At 52.9% G+C, this 23476-nt stretch overlaps 1 long non-coding RNA gene across 1 annotated transcript; it reads right to left on the reverse strand.

Moving 5' to 3' along the window:
* Window positions 1-932: 932 nt before the first annotated feature.
* On the reverse strand, window positions 933-15708 carry LOC142436289 (uncharacterized). Its single transcript, XR_012781855.1, has 4 exons — window positions 15597-15708; window positions 14824-14976; window positions 14191-14299; window positions 933-1795 (listed from the first exon to the last, which is right to left on the reverse strand). It is a non-coding gene; the product is annotated as an uncharacterized LOC142436289 (long non-coding RNA).
* Between the last annotated feature and the right edge of the window lie 7768 nt (window positions 15709-23476).

Raw genomic sequence — 23476 nt, forward strand, 5'->3', positions numbered from 1 at the left:
AATCGAGTGCCTGGAACACAATGGTTGTTAGCTGCTGTTGAGTCAGCCTCCATTCCAACTCACTGTGACAACCAGCTCCCAGTGACTCCATGGGCAATATTCTCTCTGGTCCTGCACCATCTCTTTGGTTGTGCATCAGATTGTGATTCACAGGGGTTTTCGTTAACTGGTTTTCAGAAGAAGAAAGCCACGCTCTTCTTCATCGCTCATCTTATTCTGGACACATCACAGAAACAGGTTCAGTCTCAAAGCCGCACCCAACCAAGCTTCCCCATTTCAGTATCATAGCAACACAGAATCAGTTCAGTACCTCAGCAATAACCAAGCATCCCCCTGACAAATGAGTGTTGGATGCACATGAGTTTCATTGTCTTGGACTCAAACCCAGATCTCCCACATGAAAAAGGAGAATTCTACAACTGAACCACCAATTTACCCTCAGAATATAATATGTATCCAGTAAATGGTTATTAAGAATGTGGCTGCCAGGAAAATCCAGCAATTTCCTGCCAAGGCTTAACACTAATAATTCCCCCACACACTAGAAGGCTGCAGAGGAATGACTTTCTCCATGCCAGCCCTGGTATCTAGACAAGGGACCCTAACACTGAGCCACTGAGCCCCAGCAGGCTGGGGAGCAATGTCAAATTGGATGAGGGACAATCCTGGTTGAGTTAGTTTCCCTAAGCTCGCAGGGCAGTTTAGCATGTCCACAGCTGTGTTCAAAATAGCCATGCGATTACCACCGAGAGAAATTCTACATGCTTTCACACCCCATGCTAGTCGTTGCAGCCATCGTTGAGTACAGTTCATGCTCATCACTATCTAGAACTCACGGTGACGCTGTGGGTGAGCCGTTGGGCAGGTAACCTCAAGGTTGGCAGTTCAAAGGCACCAGTTGTTCACTGAGAGGAAGGTGAGATGATCTGCTCCTGTAAAGATTTAGCCTGAGGAATTTTATATAGGGTCACAGTGAGTCAGGATCAACTCAATGGTGTTGGTTTGGTTTATTAGACACACTATCAGATCATATTTAATGTTTTTATTAACATGTATATTTGCCACAAATCCAATGTCTTTTATTTTTATCACTGCATTTCAATACAATTTGTGCCTTTGTGATTCTGTATTTCATTGGAGGTATTTGGAAATATTATTCTGGGGAGTGGGCAGGTGTTCCATAGCCTTTCCTAAATGCCAAAAGGATCCATGGGTTTGCAATGGTTAAGACCCTCTAATAGAGTTTATCAAAGAGCCCTGGAGGCACAATGGTTAAGTGCTCAGCTGCTATCCAAAAGGTTGAAGGTTTGAACCCACCAGTGGCTCTGTTCTTGGAAGAAAAGCCAGGCAACTCATTCTTGTAAAGATTACAGCATAGAAAAGACTAGAGCAGTGGTTCTCAAACTTCCTAATGCCACAACCCTTTCATACAGTTCCTCATGTTGTGGTGACCTCCACAACCATAAAAATATTCTCATTGCTACTTCATAACTGTAATTTTGTTACAGTCACCCTGTGCAAGGGTCCCACAGGTGGAGAACCATTGGTCTAGAGAGCTCTGCACTGATGCATTGAGTCACTATGAGTTGGACTGGACTAGAAGGTTCCTAACAAAAACACCAACAATCATTTTTTACCATACCTTGTTAACTCAAAAAGATTAACAAGCAATTTCACAAATGAGGACATCCAGTTGCCCCTCCAAACTGGACAAGCATGAGTTAAATGGTGACCTTGACCCCACGGTGTCCTCCAGTTGGTGCCATGCTGCCTTTATTCCCTCTGCCTCTCAGTTCTGTGGAGAAGAAGGGGAAAGGGAGGGAAAGAAAAAGAAAGAAATGAAAAGATAATTTTCCCAGCTTCTTCACATCACTGAATTGAACTTTACTTTTAATAAAAGTATTATGAAATGGAAATGGTGCTTTCACTATTTTGCTTTTAGGTGATATTCAGAGACATGGTGCTGGTAATTATTTGAGCCGGGGAGGTTAATGTGCAGACTTTCTGAATATGGTTGAGCCAGCATGCCCCCTTCCAGGCCTAGCATTTCCCTGGACTATGAGAAGTTATAGACAGTCTACCCTCTTCTTCCTCTGACTTCGCTGCAAACCATGGACACACTGGTTCTGACTTGACCTGGCTCCAGTACAGAAAAAAATATCCTCCTTGCATAATTGTAGTGCTTGCATTGGAAGGCACCCAGAGACAAATCTCTCATCTGGTGGCATAATGGGTTATGTGTTGGGCTATTAACTGCAAGGTCAGCAGTTGGAATTCACCAGTCGCTCCTTTGGAGAAAGATGAGGCTTTCTTCTCCCATAAAGAGTTATAGCCTTAGATGAGTATAAAAACTCAAAATGCATTGGCAGAGATTCCACAGAGAATAAGCCTCCATTAAATCCCCTGGGACCATTCACCAGGGATGGGATTAAACCCTGCTCACCGTCAGTACATCAGAAAGTGTATTGTTGCAGATATGATTAGGTTAAACATTAACATCTTATCATTTGTCTTTACTCTTAACACGTTTTCATTTGTTCTTTTTTTAATATTCTGCTTTCCTTTTTATTGAAAAAAGTAACTAATGTCACTAAACAAGTAGAGAATTTGTTTAAATGAGAATCTAATCGGTTATGTAAACTTTCACTGTAAACATAACACAATTTTATTTTTACAAAGAGTTATAGCCTTGGAAACCCAGGAGGCCGGAGCATTTTCTCTCGATAGGATTGTTATGCACCCAATGGCAATGAGTGTTGTTGGATTTTGTTTCTTTATTGTTTTCTGTAGCTATGGTGGTGTATAGGGTTTATGTGTTGGGCTGCTAAACGCAATGTCTGAAATGGCAAATTTGAAATCCCCAGCCACTCCAAGGGAGAACGATGAGGCTTTCTACTCCCCTAAAGAGTTCTAGTCTCAGAGCAGCCAGTCGACAAAGAGAACAACATGGCTGGCCCCACTATGAGACATGATGCCCCTCAGTGACCAAGGGTGATACAGGGGACAGCACTGGAGACACAGTGTGCGAATTGCACCTAACCTGATTCCACCACACCGAGGCAAAGTGTGGTGGAGTGCAGTGGAACAGCAAGGGAATGGAGTGGCAAGGTCCCCAGGGAATGCTGAAAGTGGACTTTGGGGCCAGGTTGTGGTGCCTCAACAGACTGGATTGGAAAACACTCCTAAGGTCCAACAAATGATCCTTGAACTAACTATAAGCTCTTCTTTCTTGATGTGTTTTGTTTTGTTCTTTGTCAGTGGTTTGTTTTTGTTGTTTTGTTGTCTGGTTGTATACTGTTGCTCTGTTTTCCTCTGTCTTGTTTCGTGCATGTTAGTGTCTCCACAGGTCTGTCTAAATAAGACAGGCTGGATGAACTATCTGGAGGAAAAACAACAGGACCAACAGTTCCGGGGGCACTTGGGATAGGTGGAGGTGCGGGGGGGGGGGGGTAAGGAAGTGGTGTTAACAAACACAGGGACAAGGGAACAACATGGGACTCAAAATCGTAGTGAGGGGGAAGTGGCAGGCCTGGTAGGGAATGATCAAGGGTAAGATTACGTAAAGAAGAGGTATAGCTGTAACCCAGGTTGGGACGGAGCATGGTAGTGGGACAGGAGGAAAGTCAAGGGAGATGGAGGAGAGAGCTAGGAGTCAAAGTGCATTTATAGAGGTCTTGACAAAGACATGTACATGCAAATATATATATAAATATAAATATATATATATATATATATATATATATATATATATATATGTATGGGGAAATAGAACTGTGTGTCTATAATTATAGGTTTAGTATTAAGGTGGTGGCAGGACCTTGGGCCTTAACTCAAGCACTCCCTCAATGCATGAATACTTTCTTTTATTAAATTGGCACTCTACAGTGCTCATCCTCCCGACACAACTGCTGAAGCCAAAGCTGGTGAACAAGTAAATGTGGTGAAGAAAGCTGATGGTGCCCGGCTATCAAAAGAGATAGTGTCTGGGGTCTTAAAGACTTGAAGATAAACAAGCGGCCGTCTAGCTCAGAAGCAAAAAAGCCCACATGGAAGAGCACACCAGCCTGTGTGATTACGAGGTCCCGAAGGGATCAGTTATCAGGCATCAAAAAACAAAAAAATCACAGTATTGGCTGCACACCTCCATGATACGATTGGCGAAGACAAACGGGTGCATAAGCAAATGTGGCGAAGAAAGCTGATGGTGCCTGGCTATCAAAAGAGATAATGTCTGGGGTCTTAAAGGCTTGAAGGTGAACAAGCGGCCATCTAGCTCAGAAGCAAAAAAGCCCACATGGAAGAAGCACACCAGCCTGTGCGATCACATGGTGCCAAAGGGACCAGGTATAAGGTATTATGCAAAAAATATATATATACCATATATATGGTATATATATATATATATATATAAAATAGTGAATGAAGGGGGAAGTGCAGAGTAGAGACCCAAAGCCCATTTGCTGGCCACTGGAGATCCCCTCACAAAGGGGTTTAGGAGAGGAGATGGGTCAGTCAGGGTGCGATGTAGTACTGATGAAAAACACAGCTTTTCCCTAGATCCTGGATGCTTCCTCCCCACAACTACCATGATCCGTATTCTACCTTGCAGGACTGGATAGGGCAGAGGTTGTACACTGGTACATATAGGAGCTGGAGGCATAGGGAATCCAGGGTGGATGATACCTTCAGGACCATGAGTGTGAGGGGTGATACTGGGAGAGTAGAGGGTGAGTGGGTTGGGAACAGATGACAAGGATCCACATGTAACCTCCTCCCTGGGAGACAGACGGCAGAGAAGGTGGGGAGGGAAACTCCGGAGAGGGCAAGATATGACAAAATAACAATCTGTAGATTATCAAGGGCTCATGATGGAGTGGGGAGCGGGGAGGGAGGTTAAAAAAAAGAGGACCTGATGCAAAGGACTTAAGTGGAGAGCAAATGCTTTGAGAGTGATTAGGGCAAAAAATGTACGGATATGCTTTATACATCAGCATAAGGGCTGGGGTGCCACAGGCCTGGAGCTCCCAAAGCCTAAGGGCTGGGGCGACCCAGACCTGGCGCCCAAAGCCTAAGGGCTGGGGCGCCCCAGGCCTGGGGCTCCCAAAGCCTAAGGGTTGGGGCGCCCCAGGCCTTGGGCTTCCTAAGACAAAGGGCTGTGGCGCCCCAGGCCAGAGGTTCCCTAAGCCTAAGGGAAGAGGCGCCCCAGGCCTAGGGCTCCCAAAACCTAAGGGCTGGGACGCCCCAGGCCTGGGGCTCCGAAGCCTAATGGCTGGGGCGCCCCACGCCAGGTGTTCCCTAAGCCTAAGGGCAGGGGCGTACCAGGCCTGGGACTCCCAAAGCGTAAGGTCTGGGGCGCCTAGGTCTGGGACTTCCAAAGCCGAAGGGCTGTGGCGCCCCGAGCCTGGGGCTCTCTAAGCCTAAGGGCAGGGATGCCCCAGGCCTGGGGCTCCCTAAGCCGAAGAGCTGGGTCCTCCCAGGCATGGGCTCCATAAGCCTAAGGGCTGGGGCGCCCCAGGCCTGTGGCTCCAAAAGCCTAAGAGTTGGGCGCCCCAAGCCTGGGGCTCCCAAAGCCTAAGGGCTGGGCGCCCCAGGTCTGGGGCTCCCATATCCTATGGGTTGGGGCGTCCCAGCCTGGGGCTCCAAAAGCCTAAGGGCTGGGGCGCCCAAGGCCTGGGGCTCCCTAAGACTAAGGGCTGGGACGTACCAGGACTGGGGCTCCATAAGCCTAAGGGCTGGGGCGACCCAGGCCTGGGGCTCCCTAAGCCTAAGGGCTGGGGCACCCGAGGCCTTGGGGCTCCCTAAGCCAAGGGCAGGGGCGCCCCAGGCCTGGGGCTCCCAAAGCCTAAGTGCTGGGGCGCCCCTGGTCAGGGGCTCCCTAAGCCAAAAGGCTGGGGCGTACCAGGCCTGTGGCTTCCAAAGCCTAAGGGCTGGGGTGCCCCAGGCCTGGGACTCCCTAAGCCTAAGGGCAGGGATGCCCCAGGCCTGGGGCTCCCTAAGCCTAAGGGCTCGGGCACCCCGGCTTGGGGCTCCCAAAGCCTAAGGGCTGCGGCGCCCCAGGCCAGTGGCTCCCTAAACCTAAGGGCGGGGGCGCCCCAGGCCTGGGTCTCCCTACCCGAAGGGCTGGTACGCCCAGGCATGGGGTTCCCTAAGCCTAAGGGCTGGGGCACCCCGGCCTGGGGCTCCCAAAGCCTAAGGGCTGGGGGGCCCCAGGCAGGTGGCTCCCTAAACCTAACAGCTGGGGCGCCCCAGGCCTGGGGCTCTCAAAGCCTACGGGTTGGGGCGCCCCAGGCCTGGGGCTCCCTAAGAAAAAGGGCTGTGGCGCCCCAGGCCAGAAGCTCCCTAAGCCTAACGGCTGGGGCGACCCAGGCCTGGGGCTCCCTAAGCCTAAGGCCCTGGGCACCCCAGGCCTGGGGCTCCCAAAGCCAAGGGCAGGGGCGCCCCAGGCCTAGGGCTCACAAAACCTAAGGCTGGGGCGCCTCAGCCCTGGGGCTCCTAAAGCCTAAGTGCTAGGGCGCCCCAGGTCAGGGGCTCCCTAAGCCTAAGGGCTGGGGCGCTCTAGGCCTGTGGCTCACAAAGCCAAAGGGCTGGGGCGCCCCAGGCCTGGGACTCCCAAAGCCTAAGGGCTGGCGTGCCCCAGGCCTGGGGCTCCCTATGCCTAAGCGCTGGGGAGCCCCAGGCCTGGGGCTCCCTAAGCCGAAGGGCTGGGCGCCCCCAGGCCTGGGGCTCCCTATGCCTAAGCGCTGGGGAGCCCCAGGCCTGTGGGTCCCAAAGCCTAAAAGCTGGGGCGCCCCAAGCCTTGGGCTCTCAAACCCTAAGGGCTGGGAGCCCCAGGCCTGGGGCTCCCAAAACCTATGGGCTGGGGCGTCCCAGTCTGGGGCTCCCAAATCCTAAGGGTTGGGGCGCCCCATGCCTGGGGCTTCCAAAGCCTAAGGGCTGGGGCACCCCAGGCCTGGGGCTCCCAAAGCCCAAGGGCTGGGGCGCCCCAGGCTTTGGATCCCAAAACCTAAGGGCTGGGTCGCACCAGGCTTGAGCTCCCAAAGCCTAACGGCTGGGGCACCCCTGGCCTGGGGCTCCCAAAGTCTAAGGGCTGGGGCGCCCCAGGCCAGGGGCTCCCTAAGCCGAAGGGCTGGTGCGCCCTAGGTCTGGGGCACCCAAAGCCTGAGGGCTGTGGTGCCCCAGGCCAGGGGGTCCCTAATCCTAAGGTCTGGGGCGTACCAGGCCTGGGGCTCACAAAGCCTAAAGGCTTGGGCGCCCCAGGACAAGGGGTCCCTAATCCTAAGGGCTGGGGCGTACCTGGCCTGGGGCTCCCAAAGCCTAAGGGCTGGGGTGTCCCAGGCCATAGGCTCCCTAAGCCTAAGGGCTGGGACGCCCCAGGCCTGGGGCTCCCTAAGCCGAAGGGCTGGGTGCCCCCAGGCCTGGGGCACCCTAAGCCTAAGGGCTGGGGCGCCCCAGGCCTGGGGCTCCCAAAACCTAAGCGCTGGGGCGCCCCAGGCCTGGGGCTCCCAAAACCTAAGGACTGGGCGCCCCGGCCAGGGGCTCCCAAAGCCTAAGGGCTGGGGCGCCCCAGGCCTGGGGCTCCCTAAACCTAAGGGCGGGGGCGCCCCAGGACTGGGGCTCCCTAAGCCGAAGGGCTGTGACGCCCAGGTCTGGGGCTCCCTAAGCCGAAGAGCTGGGTGCTCCTAGGCCTGGGGCTCCCAAAGCATAAGGGCTGGGGTGCCACAGGCCTGGAGCTCCCAAAGCCTAAGGGCTGGGGCGACCCAGACCTGGCGCCCAAAGCCTAAGGGCTGGGGCGCCCCAGGCCTGGGGCTCCCAAAGCCTAAGGGTTGGGGCGCCCCAGGCCTTGGGCTTCCTAAGACAAAGGGCTGTGGCGCCCCAGGCCAGAGGTTCCCTAAGCCTAAGGGAAGAGGCGCCCCAGGCCTAGGGCTCCCAAAACCTAAGGGCTGGGACGCCCCAGGCCTGGGGCTCCGAAGCCTAATGGCTGGGGCGCCCCACGCCAGGTGTTCCCTAAGCCTAAGGGCAGGGGCGTACCAGGCCTGGGACTCCCAAAGCGTAAGGTCTGGGGCGCCTAGGTCTGGGACTTCCAAAGCCGAAGGGCTGTGGCGCCCCGAGCCTGGGGCTCTCTAAGCCTAAGGGCAGGGATGCCCCAGGCCTGGGGCTCCCTAAGCCGAAGAGCTGGGTCCTCCCAGGCATGGGCTCCATAAGCCTAAGGGCTGGGGCGCCCCAGGCCTGTGGCTCCAAAAGCCTAAGAGTTGGGCGCCCCAAGCCTGGGGCTCCCAAAGCCTAAGGGCTGGGCGCCCCAGGTCTGGGGCTCCCATATCCTATGGGTTGGGGCGTCCCAGCCTGGGGCTCCAAAAGCCTAAGGGCTGGGGCGCCCAAGGCCTGGGGCTCCCTAAGACTAAGGGCTGGGACGTACCAGGACTGGGGCTCCATAAGCCTAAGGGCTGGGGCGACCCAGGCCTGGGGCTCCCTAAGCCTAAGGGCTGGGGCACCCGAGGCCTTGGGGCTCCCTAAGCCAAGGGCAGGGGCGCCCCAGGCCTGGGGCTCCCAAAGCCTAAGTGCTGGGGCGCCCCTGGTCAGGGGCTCCCTAAGCCAAAAGGCTGGGGCGTACCAGGCCTGTGGCTTCCAAAGCCTAAGGGCTGGGGTGCCCCAGGCCTGGGACTCCCTAAGCCTAAGGGCAGGGATGCCCCAGGCCTGGGGCTCCCTAAGCCTAAGGGCTCGGGCACCCCGGCTTGGGGCTCCCAAAGCCTAAGGGCTGCGGCGCCCCAGGCCAGTGGCTCCCTAAACCTAAGGGCGGGGGCGCCCCAGGCCTGGGTCTCCCTACCCGAAGGGCTGGTACGCCCAGGCATGGGGTTCCCTAAGCCTAAGGGCTGGGGCACCCCGGCCTGGGGCTCCCAAAGCCTAAGGGCTGGGGGGCCCCAGGCAGGTGGCTCCCTAAACCTAACAGCTGGGGCGCCCCAGGCCTGGGGCTCTCAAAGCCTACGGGTTGGGGCGCCCCAGGCCTGGGGCTCCCTAAGAAAAAGGGCTGTGGCGCCCCAGGCCAGAAGCTCCCTAAGCCTAACGGCTGGGGCGACCCAGGCCTGGGGCTCCCTAAGCCTAAGGCCCTGGGCACCCCAGGCCTGGGGCTCCCAAAGCCAAGGGCAGGGGCGCCCCAGGCCTAGGGCTCACAAAACCTAAGGCTGGGGCGCCTCAGCCCTGGGGCTCCTAAAGCCTAAGTGCTAGGGCGCCCCAGGTCAGGGGCTCCCTAAGCCTAAGGGCTGGGGCGCTCTAGGCCTGTGGCTCACAAAGCCAAAGGGCTGGGGCGCCCCAGGCCTGGGACTCCCAAAGCCTAAGGGCTGGCGTGCCCCAGGCCTGGGGCTCCCTATGCCTAAGCGCTGGGGAGCCCCAGGCCTGGGGCTCCCTAAGCCGAAGGGCTGGGCGCCCCCAGGCCTGGGGCTCCCTATGCCTAAGCGCTGGGGAGCCCCAGGCCTGTGGGTCCCAAAGCCTAAAAGCTGGGGCGCCCCAAGCCTTGGGCTCTCAAACCCTAAGGGCTGGGAGCCCCAGGCCTGGGGCTCCCAAAACCTATGGGCTGGGGCGTCCCAGTCTGGGGCTCCCAAATCCTAAGGGTTGGGGCGCCCCATGCCTGGGGCTTCCAAAGCCTAAGGGCTGGGGCACCCCAGGCCTGGGGCTCCCAAAGCCCAAGGGCTGGGGCGCCCCAGGCTTTGGATCCCAAAACCTAAGGGCTGGGTCGCACCAGGCTTGAGCTCCCAAAGCCTAACGGCTGGGGCACCCCTGGCCTGGGGCTCCCAAAGTCTAAGGGCTGGGGCGCCCCAGGCCAGGGGCTCCCTAAGCCGAAGGGCTGGTGCGCCCTAGGTCTGGGGCACCCAAAGCCTGAGGGCTGTGGTGCCCCAGGCCAGGGGGTCCCTAATCCTAAGGTCTGGGGCGTACCAGGCCTGGGGCTCACAAAGCCTAAAGGCTTGGGCGCCCCAGGACAAGGGGTCCCTAATCCTAAGGGCTGGGGCGTACCTGGCCTGGGGCTCCCAAAGCCTAAGGGCTGGGGTGTCCCAGGCCATAGGCTCCCTAAGCCTAAGGGCTGGGACGCCCCAGGCCTGGGGCTCCCTAAGCCGAAGGGCTGGGTGCCCCCAGGCCTGGGGCACCCTAAGCCTAAGGGCTGGGGCGCCCCAGGCCTGGGGCTCCCAAAACCTAAGCGCTGGGGCGCCCCAGGCCTGGGGCTCCCAAAACCTAAGGACTGGGCGCCCCGGCCAGGGGCTCCCAAAGCCTAAGGGCTGGGGCGCCCCAGGCCTGGGGCTCCCTAAACCTAAGGGCGGGGGCGCCCCAGGACTGGGGCTCCCTAAGCCGAAGGGCTGTGACGCCCAGGTCTGGGGCTCCCTAAGCCGAAGAGCTGGGTGCTCCTAGGCCTGGGGCTCCCAAAGCATAAGGGCTGGGGTGCCACAGGCCTGGAGCTCCCAAAGCCTAAGGGCTGGGGCGACCCAGACCTGGCGCCCAAAGCCTAAGGGCTGGGGCGCCCCAGGCCTGGGGCTCCCAAAGCCTAAGGGTTGGGGCGCCCCAGGCCTTGGGCTTCCTAAGACAAAGGGCTGTGGCGCCCCAGGCCAGAGGTTCCCTAAGCCTAAGGGAAGAGGCGCCCCAGGCCTAGGGCTCCCAAAACCTAAGGGCTGGGACGCCCCAGGCCTGGGGCTCCGAAGCCTAATGGCTGGGGCGCCCCACGCCAGGTGCTCCCTAAGCCTAAGGGCTGGGGCGTACCAGGCCTGGGACTCCCAAAGCCTAAGGTCTGGGGCGCCTAGGTCTGGGACTTCCAAAGCCTAAGGGCTGTGGCGCCCCGAGCCTGGGGCTCTCTAAGCCTAAGGGCAGGGACGCCCCAAGCCTGGGGCTCCCTAAGCCGAAGAGCTGGGTCCTCCCAGGCCTGGGGCTCCATAAGCCTAAGGGCTGGGGCGCCCCAGGCCTGTGGCTCCAAAAGCCTAAGAGTTGGGCGCCCCAAGCCTGGGGCTCCCGAAGACTAAGGGCTGGGACGTACCAGGCCTGGGGCTCCCTAAGACTAAGGGCTGGGACGTACCAGGACTGGGGCTCCATAAGCCTAAGGGCTGGGGCGACCCAGGCCTGGGGCTCCCTAAGCCTAAGGGCTGGGGCACCCGAGGCCTGGGGCTCCCTAAGCCAAGGGCAGGGGCGCCCCAGGCCTGGGGCTCCCAAAGCCTAAGTGCTGGGGCGCCCCAGGTCAGGGGCTCCCTAAGCCAAAAGGCTGGGGCGTACCAGGCCTGTGGCTTCCAAAGCCTAAGGGCTGGGGTGCCCCAGGCCTGGGACTCCCTAAGCCTAAGGGCAGGGATGCCCCAGGCCTGGGGCTCCCTAAGCCGAAGAGCTGGGTTCCCCCAGGTCTGGGGCTCCCTAAGCCTAAGGACTGGGGCGCCCCAGGCTGTGGCTCCCAGAGCCTACGAGCTGGGGCGCCCCAGGCCTGTGGCTCCCAGAGCCTACGAGCTGGGGCGCCCCAGGCCTGTGGCTCCCAGAGCCTACGAGCTGGGGCGCCCCATGCCTGTGGCTCCAAAAGCCTAAGAGTTGGGGCGTCCCAAGCCTGGGGATCCCAAAGCCTAAGGGCTGGGCGCCCCAGGCCTGGGGCTCCCAAATCCTATGGGCTGGGGCGTCCCAGCCTGGGGCTCCCAAATCCTACGGGCTGGGGCACCCCAGGCCTGGGGCTCCCAAAGCCTAAGGGCTGGGGCACCCCAGACCTGGGGCTTCCAAAGCATAAGGGCTGGTGCGCCCCAGGCCTGGGGCTCCCAAATCCTAAGGGCTGGGATGCCCCTGGCCTGGGCCTCCCAAAGCCTAAGGGCTGGGGCGCCCCAGGCCAGGGGCTCCCTAAGCCTAAGGGCTTGGCCCTACCAGGCCTGGGGCTCCCAAACCCTAAGGACTGGGGTGCCCCAGGCCTGGGACTCCCAAAGCCTAATGGCTGGGGTGCCCCAGGACTGGGGCTCCCAAAGCCTAAGGGCTGCGGCGCCCCAGGCCTGGGGCTCACAATGCCTAAGGGCAGTTGCCCCCCAGGTCTGGGGCTCCCAAAGCCTAAATCCTGGGACACCCCAGACCAGGGGCTCTCTAAGCCTAAGGGCTGGGGCGTACCGGGCCTGGGGCTCCCAAAGCCTAAGGGCTGGGGCGCCCCAGGCCAGGGACTCCCAAAGCCTAAGGGCTGGGGCGCCCCAGGCCTCGGGCTTCCAAAGCCTAAGGCCTGGGGCACTCCACGGCTCGGGCTCCCTAAGCCTAAGGGCTGGGGCATACCAGGCCTGGGGCTCCCAAATCCTAAGGGCGGGGGTGCCCCAGGCCTGGGGCTCACAACGCCTAAGGGCTGGGGCGCCCCAGGCCTGGCGCTCCCAAAACCTAAGGGCAGGGGCGCCCCTGGCCTGGGGCTCCCAAAGTCTAAAGGCTGGGGCGCCACAGGCCAGGGGCTCCCTAAGCCTAAGGGCTGGGCCGTACCAGGCCTGGGGCTGCAAAAACCTAAGGGTTGGGGAGCCCCATGCCTGGGGCTCCCAAAGCCTAAGGCCTGGGGCGCCCCAGGCCAGGGGCTCCCTAAGCCTAAGGGCTGGGGCGTACCAGGCCTGGGGCTCTCAAAGCCTAAGGGCTGGGGCACCCCAGGCCTGAGACTCCCAAAGCCTAAGGGCTGGGTCACCCCAGGCCTGGGGCTCCCAAAGCCTAAGGGCTGGGGCACCCCAGGCCTGGGGCTCCCAAAGCCTAAGGGCGGGGGCGCCCCAGGCCTGGGGCTCCCAAAGCCTAAGGGCGGGGGCGCCCCAGGCCTGGGGCTCCCAAAGCCTAAGGGCGGGGGCGCCCCAGGCCTGGGGCTCCCAAAGCCGAAGGGCTGGGGTGCCCCAGGCCTGGGCCTCCCAAAGCCTAAGGGCTGGGGTTCCCCAGGCCTGGGCCTCCCAAAGACTAAGGGCTGGGGCACCCCAGGCCTGGGGCTCCCAAAGCCTAAGGGCGGGGGCGCCCCAGGCCTGGATCTCCCAAAGCCTAAGGGCGGGGGCACCCCAGGCCTGGGGCTCCCAAAGCCTAAGAGCTGGGGCGCCCCAGGCCTGGGACTCCCAAAGCCTAAGGGCTGGGGCGCCCTAGGACTGGCTCGCCCTAAGCCTAACGGCTGGGGCGCCCCAGGCCTGGAGCTCCCTAAGCCGAATGGCTGGGTGCCCCCAGGCCTGGGGCTCCCTAATCCTAAGGGCTGGGACGCCCCAGGCCTGGGGCTCCCTAAGCCGAAGAGCTGGGCTCCCCAGGCCTGGGGCTCCCAAAGCCTAAGGGCTGGGGCGCCCCAGGCCTTGGGCTCCCAAAGCCTAAGGGCTGGGTCGCCCCAGGCCTGGGGCTCCCTAAGCTGAAGGGCTGGGTGCCCCCAGGCCTGGGGCTTTCTAAGCCTAAGGGCTTGGGCGTCCCAGGATGGGGCTCCCTAAGCCTAAGGGCTGGGGCGCCCCAGGCCTGGCGCTCCCTAAGACTATGGGCTGGAGTGCCCCAGGCCTGGATCTCCCTAGGCCTTAGGGCTGGGCGCCCAACCACAGGATCGCTATGAGTCGGTATTGACTGGAATGCAGTGAGAATGGTGTCAGAGATGGGTCAAAGGAATATGGCATGGCAACCCTAAGTGTCTGCTACAGAACCATAAAGTGCCTGGGATAGATGAGTTTATTGTGCTTGGCCTTTTAAAACCATCAAACGCGCAACAGTTAGAAAGACAAACATACCAAGTGTCATTTGAGATCCGGGGAAAGCAGAGAAACACTGCTAATGATGCAGGTTTGCTGCACAGCATTCTGGCAGAGCTTAGTGAAAGTCCATTGAATGGACCCTAGGACCTAGTGAGCCCCTCCTGGGTGTACAACCAAAGAAGCTCAGTCACTGAGTTGACTTTCATTCCTCGTGACCATATCAAACAAAGCTGAAATGTCCCATGATGTTTTCAAGGCTTCTATTGGGAAGAAGACAGCCGTGCCTTTATCCCACAGTGTGTGGAAGACGGCTTCAAACTACTGACCTTTGGGTTAGCAGCCAAGCACTTAATATCTCCCCCATCAAAGCTCTCTCCTGGATGTAGAAAAACAAACAAAACCCCAGTTGATTCTTCCTCATTAGCAACCCTACAAGGCACAGTAGAATTGCTGCTTTAGGTTTACAAAACTAAATTCTTACGAGAGTAGACAGCCTCTCTTTGCTCCATGGAATAGCTGGTGGGTTGGAACTGCTCACCTTGGGGTTAGCAGCCCAACGCATAATTCCTGGGTATATAGGCCAAGCTTTTTATCCAATTCACAGGGCCCTTGGGGCATTTTTACAAGAATGGTCACCACACGGATACCTGCAGTAGAGAAGAGTTGGAGCCGAATTGGATGCCAATCAACAGACAACTGAAGAAGGAAACAAAAGAAAGATGATGATTGCTCATGACCAAGTGGCACACAGCAGCACATGCAATTGATATGCAGCATGGCAATAACTCTTAATGACATTGCAAGGAGTTGAAAAGGTCAGAAACTGAATGAGATTTATATTGCAGTACCATTCATGGAAGCTGAAAGCCCGTTCACCAAGCAGCATGGTCTAGTGCACATGGCTGTATGCCTATAAGGACACACACACACACCAAGCACCCAGCAGGGGGTATTAGTCTGAAGAGGGGAATGGAAGTGATGTGAATGTGGAAAAGGAGGGACAAAACACAAGCAGGGCCTGACATTGATCAGGGTTCACGGTGTGCTATAAAGTAGGCATGATTAATCACTTCCCTGTACCAGAAGGCTGAGCTAGATTTTTAAAGCAAATCGAGTGCCTGGAACACAATGGTTGTTAGCTGCTGTTGAGTCAGCCTCCAGTCCAACTCACTGTGACAACCAGCTCCCAGTGACTCCATGGGCAATATTCTCCCTGGTCCTGCACCATCTCTTTGGTTGTGCATCAGATTGTGATTCACAGGGGTTTTCGTTAACTGGTTTTCAGAAGTAGAATGCCAGGCTCTTCTTCATCGCTCATCTTAGTCTGGACACATCACAGAAAAAGGTTCAGTCTCATAGCCGCACCCAACCAAGCTTCCCCATTTCAGTATCATAGCAACACAGAATCAGTTCAGTACCTCAGCAATAACCAAGCATCCCCCTGACAAATAAGTGTTGGATGCACATGAGTTTCATTGTCTTGGACTCAAACCCAGATCTCCCACATGGAAAAGGAGAATTCTACAACTGAACCACCAATTTACCCTCAGAATATAATATGTATCCAGTAAATGGTTATTAAGAATGTGGCTGCCAGGAAAATACAGCAATTTCCTGCCAATGCTTAACACTAATATCTTCCCCCACACACTAGAAGGCTGCAGAGGAATGACTTTCTCCATGCCAGCCCTGGTATCTAGACAAGGGACCCAAACACTGAGCCACTGAGCCCCAGCAGGCTGGGGAGCAATGTCAAATTGGATGAGGTCAATCCTGGTTGAGTTAGTTTCCCTAAGCTCGCAGGGCAGTTTAGCATGTCCACAGCTGTGTTCTGAATAGCCATGCGATTACCACCGAGAGAAATTCTACATGCTTTCACACCCCATGCTAGTCGTTGCAGCCATCATTGAGTACAATTCATGCTCATCACTATCTAGAACTCACGGTGACGCTGTGGGTGAGCCATTGGGCAGGTAACCTCAAGGTTGGCAGTTCAAAGGCACCAGTTGTTCTCTGAGAGGAAGGTGAGACGATCTGCTCCTGTCAAGATTTAGCCTGAGGAATTTTATATAGGGTCACAGTGAGTCAGGATCAACTCAATGGTGTTGGTTTGGTTTATTAGACCCACCATCAGATCATATTTAATGTATTTATTAACATGTATATTTGCCACAAATCCAATGTCTTATTTTTATCACTGCATTTCAATACAATTTGTGCCTTTGTGATTCTGTATTTCATTGGAGGTATTGGGAATATTATTCTGGGGAATGGGCAGGTGTTCCATAGCCTTTCCTAAATGCCAAAAGAATCCATGGGGTTGCAATGGTTAAGACCCTCTAATAGAGTTTATCAAAGAGCCCTGGAGGCACAATGGTTAAGTGCTCAGCTGCTATCCAAAAGGTTGAAGGTTTGAACCCACCAGTGGCTCTGTTCTTGGAAGAAAAACCAGGCAACTCATTCTTGTAAAGATTACAGCATAGAGAAGCCTAGAGCAGTGGTTCTCAAACTTCCTAATGCCACAACCCTTTCATACAGTTCCTCATGTTGTGGTGACCTCCACAACCATAAAAATATTATCATTGCTGCTTCATAACTGTAACTTTGTTACAGTCACCCTGTGCAAGGGTCCCATAGGTTGAGAACCATTGGTCTAGAGAGCTCTGCACTGATGCATTGAGTCACTATGAGTTGGACTGGACTAGAAGGTTCCTAACAAAAACACCAACAATCCTTTTTTACCATGACCTTGTTAACTCAAAAAGATTAATAAGCAAATTCACAAATGAGGACATCCAGTTGCCCCTCCAAACTGGAGAAGCATAAGTTAAATGGTGACCCTGACCCCACGGTGTCCTCCAGCTGGTGCCATGATGCCTTTATTCCTTCTGCCTCTCAGTTCTGTGGAGAAGGGGAAAGGGAGGGAAAGAAAGAAATGAAAAGATAATTTTCCCAGCTTCTTCACATCACTGAATTGAACTTTACTTTTAGTAAAATTATTATGAAATGGAAATGGTGCTTTCACTATTTTGCTTTTAGGTGATATTCAGAGACATGGAGCTGGTCATTATTTGAGCCGGGGAGGTTAGTGTGCAGATTTTCTGAATATGGTTGAGCCTGCATGCCCCTTCCAGGCCTAGCATTTCCCTGGGCTATGAGAAGTTATAGACAGTCTACCCTCTTCTTCCTCTGACTTCGCTGCAAACCATGGACACACTGGTTCTGACTTGACCTGGCTCCAGTACAGAAAAAAATATCCTCCTTGCATAATTGTAGTGCTTGCATTGGAAGGCACCCAGAGACAAATCTCTCATCTGGTGGCATAATGGGTTATGTGTTGGGCTATTAACTGCAAGGTCAGCAGTTGGAATTCACCAGTCGCTCCTTTGGAGAAAGATGAGGCTTTCTTCTCCCATAAAGAGTTATAGCCTTAGATGAGTATAAAAACTCAAAATGCATTGGCAGAGATTCCACAGAGAATAAGCCTCCATTAAATCCGCTGGGACCATTCACCAAGGATGGGATTAAACCCTGCTCACCGTCAGTACATCAGAAAGTGTATTGTTGCAGATATGATTAGGTTAAAAATTAACATCTTATCATTTGTCTTTACTCTTAACACGTTTTTCATTTGTTCTTTTTTTAATTTTCTGCTTTCCTTTTTATTGAAAAAAGTAACTAATATCACTAAACAAGTAGAGAATTTGTTAAATGAAAATCTAATCGGTTATGTAAACTTTCACTGAAAACATAACACACTTTTATTTTTACAAAGAGTTATAGCCTTGGAAACCCAGGAAGCCGGAGTATTTTCTCTCGATTGGATTGTTATGCACCCAATGGCAATGAGTGTTGTTGGATTTTGTTTCTTTATTGTTTTCTGTAGCTATGGTGGGGTATAGGGTTTATGTGTTGGGCTGCTGAACGCAATGTCTGAAATGGCAAATTTGAAATCCCCAGCCACTCCAAGGGAGAAAGATGAGGCTTTCTACTCCCCTAAAGAGTTCCAGTCTCAGAGCAGCCAGTCCACAAAAAGAACAACATGGCTGGCCCCACTATGAGACATGATGCCCCTCAGTGACCAAGGGTGATACAGGGGACAGCACTGGAGACACAGTGTGCGAATTGCACCTAACCTGATTCCACCACACCGAGGCAAAATGTGGTGGAGTGCAGTGGAACAGCAAGGGAATGGAGTGGCAAGGTCCCCAGGGAATGCTGAAAGTGGACTTTGGGGCCAGGTTGTGGTGCCTCAACAGACTGGATTGGAAAACACTCCTAAGGTCCAACAAATGATCCTTGAACTAACTACAAGCTCTTCTTTCTTGATGTGTTTTGTTTTGTTCTTTGTCAGTGGTTTGTTTTTGTTGTTTTGTTGTCTGGTTCTATACTGTTGCTTTGTTTTCCTCTGTCTTGTTTTTGTGCATGGTAGTGGCTCCACAGGTCTCTCTAAATAAGACAGGCTGGATGAACTATCTGGAAGAAAAACAACAGGACCGACAGTTCCGGGGGCACTTGGGATAGGGGGAGGTGCGGGGGGGTAAGGAAGTGGTGTTAACAAACACAGGGACAAGGGAACAACATGGGACTCAAAATGGTAGTGAGGGGAAGTGGCAGGCCTGGTAGGGAATGATCAAGGGTAAGGTTACGTAAAGAAGAGGTATAGCTGTAACCCAGGTGGGGACGGAGCATAGTAGTGGGAGAGGAGGAAAGTCAAGGGAGATGGAGGAAAGAGCTAGGAGTCAAAGTGCATTTATAGAGGTCTAGACAAAGACATGTACATGCAAATATAAATATCATACAGTTTCCTTTGTAGTGGTAGACCCCCAATCATAAAATTATATTCTTTGCTACTTCGTAACTCTCATTTTGTTACAAGTTATGGATAGTGCCACCCTGTAAAGGGTTCGTCTAAGTCCCAAAGGGGTCACGACCCACATGGTGAGAACCGCTGCTCTAAATTTAGAGGAGTTTCTCATAAGGTCTATTTCACCATACTGTTAGAAGCTCAAGTGCATTTGTTGTTGTTGTTAGGTGCCGTCGAGTGGGTATGTCTCATAGCAACTCTACGCACAATATAATGAAACGCCGCCCTGTCCTGTGACATCCTCACAGTGGTTCTATGCTTGCGCTCATTGTTGCAACCACTGTGCTAATGCATCTTGTTGGGGACCGCCTCCCTTTTCCTGCCCTTTCATACCAAGATTTGGGACTTCCTCTAGAGCAGTGGTTCTCAACTTTCCTTATGCCATGATATTTTCATATCGATTCTCATTTAGTGGTGACCCCCCCAACCATAAAAATGATTTCATTGCAGCTTCATAACTGTAATTTTGTTACTGTTATGAGTCACGACACCCCTGTGAAATTTTCATTCCATACCCACAAAGGGGTCGTGACACACAGGTGAAGATCCCCTGCTCTAAACTAAGAGGAGATTCTCTTAAGATAGAATTCAGCATACTGGTAGATGCACAAGTTCTGTTGTTATTGGTGTTAGGTACCATCGAGTGGGTTTTGGCTCATAGTAACTCTATGCACAATATAATGAAATGCTTTCCCATCCTATGCCATCCTCACAGTGGTTCTTTTGCCTGTGCTCATTGTTGCAGCCACTGTGCTAATCCAACTTTTGGGTAGCTTCCTCTTTTCTGTGGCCTTTCAACTGTACCAAGACTTGTGTCTTCCTCTAGGGCAGTGGTTGTCAAATTTCCTAATGCCATGACCCTTTCACACAGTTCCTCATGTAGTGGTGACCCCCATCATAACATTATTGTTACTTCGTAACTGTAATTTTCCTACAGTTATGAATCATTTCACACCTGTGAAAGGGTCATTCGATCGCCAAAAGTGGTCGCAAACCACAGGATAAAAACCGCTGGTCTAAACTAAGAGGAGTTTCTCTTAATATCTACTTCACCCTATTGTCAGAAGCACAAATCCTATAGTTATTGTTAGATTCTGTTGTGTAGCTTTCGACGCCTAGCAACTCTAAGCACAATATGATGGAAAGGTTTCCTCTCCTGCGCCATCCTCCCAGTGGTTCTTTTGCTTGTGCGGATTGTTGCAGCCACTGTTGTATTCCACCGTGCTGTGGGCTGCCTCTTTTTGCTGCCCTTCTACTGAACCTAGATCTATGTCTCCCTCTAGGGCAGTGGTTCTCAACCTTCCTAATGCCATGACTCTTTCACACCATTTCTCATGTACTAGTGACCCCCCCCCCAATCATAAAATTATTTTCCTTGTTACACCATAACTATAAATTTGCTATTGTTATGAATCAGGTCACCCATGTGAAATGCTCATTGTTCCCTCCTAAGACGTTGTGACCCACAGTTAGAGAACTGTTACTCTACACTAAGAGTTTCTTTTAAAGTCTTCTTCAGCATATTGTTAGAGGCACAAATCCTGTTGTTTGGTGCCTTCGAATGGGTTTAGGCTCATGCCAACTCTATGCACCATGTAATGAAATGCTTTCCCGTCCTGTGCCTTCCATACAGTGGTTCCTTTGCTCACACTCATTTTTGCAGCCACTGTGCTAATCCATCTTGTTGGGCACTGCCTCTCTTTTCCTGCCCTTCTGTACCGAGATATGTGTCTTCCTCTAGAGCAGTGGTTCTCAACTTTCCAAATGCCACAACCACTTCACACCATTCCTCATGTAGTGGTGACATCCAACCATAAAATATTTGCATTGCTACATCATCATTGTAATTTTGCTTCTGTTATGGATCAGGCCACCCATGTGAAAGGTTCGTTAGTCTCCTCAAAGGCGTCTCGACACACAGTTGGAGAACCAATGGTCTAAACGAATAGGAGTTTCTCGTAACGTCTACTTCAGAATATTCTTAGAAGCCCAAGTTCTTTTTATTATTGTTTGGTGCCTTTGAGTGTGTGTTGGCTCATAGCAACTGTATGCACAATATAATGAAACTCGGCCCCATCTCGTGCCATCTCACTGTGGTCCTTTGCTTGCGCTCACTGCTGCATCTATTCCATCTTGTAGGGGCTGCCTGACTTTTGCAGCCCTTCTGCTGTACCAACATTTGTGTCTTCCTCTAGGACAATGTTTCTCATACATCCTAATTCTGCGGCCCTTTCGTACAGTTCCCAATGTAGTGGTGGACCCCAAACATAAAATTATAAAATTATATTCATTGATATTTCATAACTGTACTTTTGCTACTGTTATGAATCAGGCCATCACTGTGAAGGGGTGTTTCGAAACACCCCCCACCTGAAAGTGTTCACGACCCAATGTTGAGAACCCTGCTGTAAACTAAAAAGAGTTGCTCTTAAGATTTACTTCAGCATATTTTTAAACACACAAGCCCTGTTGTTATTGTTGTTAAGTTCCGCGGAGGGGGTTTTGGCTCATCGCATCTCTATGCACAATATCATGAAATGCTTCCCAGACCTGTGCCATCCTGACAGTGGTTGTTTGCTAGTGCTCATTGTTGGAGCCATATTGGGGGGGGGCTGGCTATTTTTTGTTGCCCTTCTGCTCTACCAAGATTTATGTCTTCCTTTAGGGCAGTGGTTCTCAACCTTCCTAATGCCACAACATTTTCATACCGTTCCTCATATAGTGCTGACTGCCAAATCATAAAATTATTTTCATTGCAACTTTGTAACTCTAATTTTTCTACTGTTATGACTGGGTGACCACTATGAAAGGTTCATTCATCCCCCAACAGGGCTCGTGACCCAAAAGTTGAGAACCGCTGCACTAAACTAATAGAAGTTTCTCTTAAGGTCTACTTCAGCACATTATAAGAAACACAAGTCCTGTTGTTTTGTTGTCAGGTGCAGTCGAGTGGGTTCTGACTCATAGCAACTCTATGCTCCATATAATGTAACGCTGCCCCATCTTATGCCATCCTCACAGTGTTCCCTTAGCTTGAGCTCATTGCTGCAGCCACTATGCTATTCCATCTATTTGGGGGCTGACTCTATATTGTGGCCCTTCAACTGTATCAAGACTTGTGTCTTCCTGTAGGACTGTGGTTTTCAGCAATCCTAATGCCACGGCCCTTTCATACAGTGCCTCGTGTAGTAATGACCCCCCAACCAAAAAAATTATACTGTTGCTACTTCATAACTGTAATTTTGCTACTGTTACGTATCGGCCCACGCCTATGGGAGGGTCATTTGAACACCCCCAAAGGATTTACCACTCACAAGTTGAGAACGGCTGCTCTAAACTAAGAGCAGTTTCTCTCAAGGTTTAGTTGAGCATACTGTTAGATGTATGATTCCTCCTGTTATTGATGTTCGGGCCGTGGAGAGGTTTTCGGCTCATAGCAACCCTGTGCACAATATAATACAGGCCTGCCCAGACTTGCATCATCCTCACAGTGGTTCTTTGCTTGCGCTCATTGTTGCAGCCACCGTGCAAATCCGTCTTGTAGGGACTTCCTCTCTTCTGCTGCCCTTCTACTGTATTTGCGTCTTCCTCTAGGACAGTGTTTCTCACCTTTCCTATTTCTATGACCTTTCCATACACTTCCCAATGTGTAGTGGTGGTCCCCAAAGCATTAAGGTTTTTTTCTACTGTTTTTCCATAACTGTAATTTTGCAAGTCTTATGAATCTAGTCACCCTGTGAAAGGGTTGTTAACCAACCAAAGTGGTCACAAATCACAGGTTGAGAACCGCTGTTCTAAATTAAGAGCAGTTTCTCCTGTGGTCTAGCTCAGTATATTATTACACGCACGAGTGCTGTTCTTATTGTTGTTAGGGGCTGTCGAGTGGGTTTGGCTCATAGTTGGCTCATAACAACTCTATGCACAGTATCATGAAACACTGTTCCATCCTCTAATACCCTCACACTTTTCTTTTGCTTTCGCTCATTGTTGCAGTCTCTGTGCTAATCCATCTTTTGGGGGACTGCCTCTCATTTGCTGACCTTCTACTCTACCCAGATTTGTGTCTTCCTCTAGGGCAGTGGTTCTCAAACTTCCTAATGCACGACTCTCTCACACCATTCCTCATGTATTGGTGACCCCCCCAATCATAAAATTACTTTCCTTGTTACTTTATAACTAAAATTATGCTACTGTTATGAATCAGGCCACCATGTGATATAGTCATTCTCTCCCCCACCCCCCAAAAGGCATCACGACCCACAGTTTGAGAACTGCTATTCTACACTAAGAGGAGTTTCTTTTTAAGGTATGTTTCAGCATATTGTTAGAAGCACAAATCCTGTTCTTGTTTTTGGCTGCCTTCGAGTGGGTTTTGGCTCATACCAACTCTATGCACAATGGAATGAAACGTTGTCCTGCCCTGTGGATCCTCACAGTGGTTCTTCTGTTTGCGCTCATTGTTGCGGCCACTGTGGTAATCCATCTTGTTAGGGACTACCTCTCTTTTCCTGCCCTTCCGTACCAAGATTTGTGTCTTCCTCAAGAATAGTGGTTCTCAACTTTCTGAATGCCACTACTATTTCATACCAGTCATCATGTAGTGGTGACACCCCAACCATAAAATATTTTCATTGCTACATCATAACTGTAATTTCGCTTCTGTTATGGATCAGGCCACCCATGTGAAAGGTTCATTAGTCTTCTAAAGGCACTGTGACACAGTTTGAGAACCACTGGTCTAAACTAAGGGGAGTTTCTCTTAAGGTCTACTTCAGCATATTCATAGAAGCACAGTCCTGTTGTTTTTGTTTGGTGCCTTTGAGTGTGTGCTGGCTCATAGCAACTCTATACACAAGATAATGAAACGTGACCCCGTCTCGTGCCAACCTCACAGTGGTTATTTTGCTTGTTGTCATTGTTGCAGCCATGGGCTAATCCAACTTTTGGGGGGCTCCCT

Source organism: Tenrec ecaudatus, unplaced genomic scaffold, assembly GCF_050624435.1.
Source record: "Tenrec ecaudatus isolate mTenEca1 unplaced genomic scaffold, mTenEca1.hap1 Scaffold_200, whole genome shotgun sequence".
In the NCBI taxonomy this organism is placed as follows: Eukaryota; Metazoa; Chordata; class Mammalia; order Afrosoricida; family Tenrecidae; genus Tenrec; species Tenrec ecaudatus.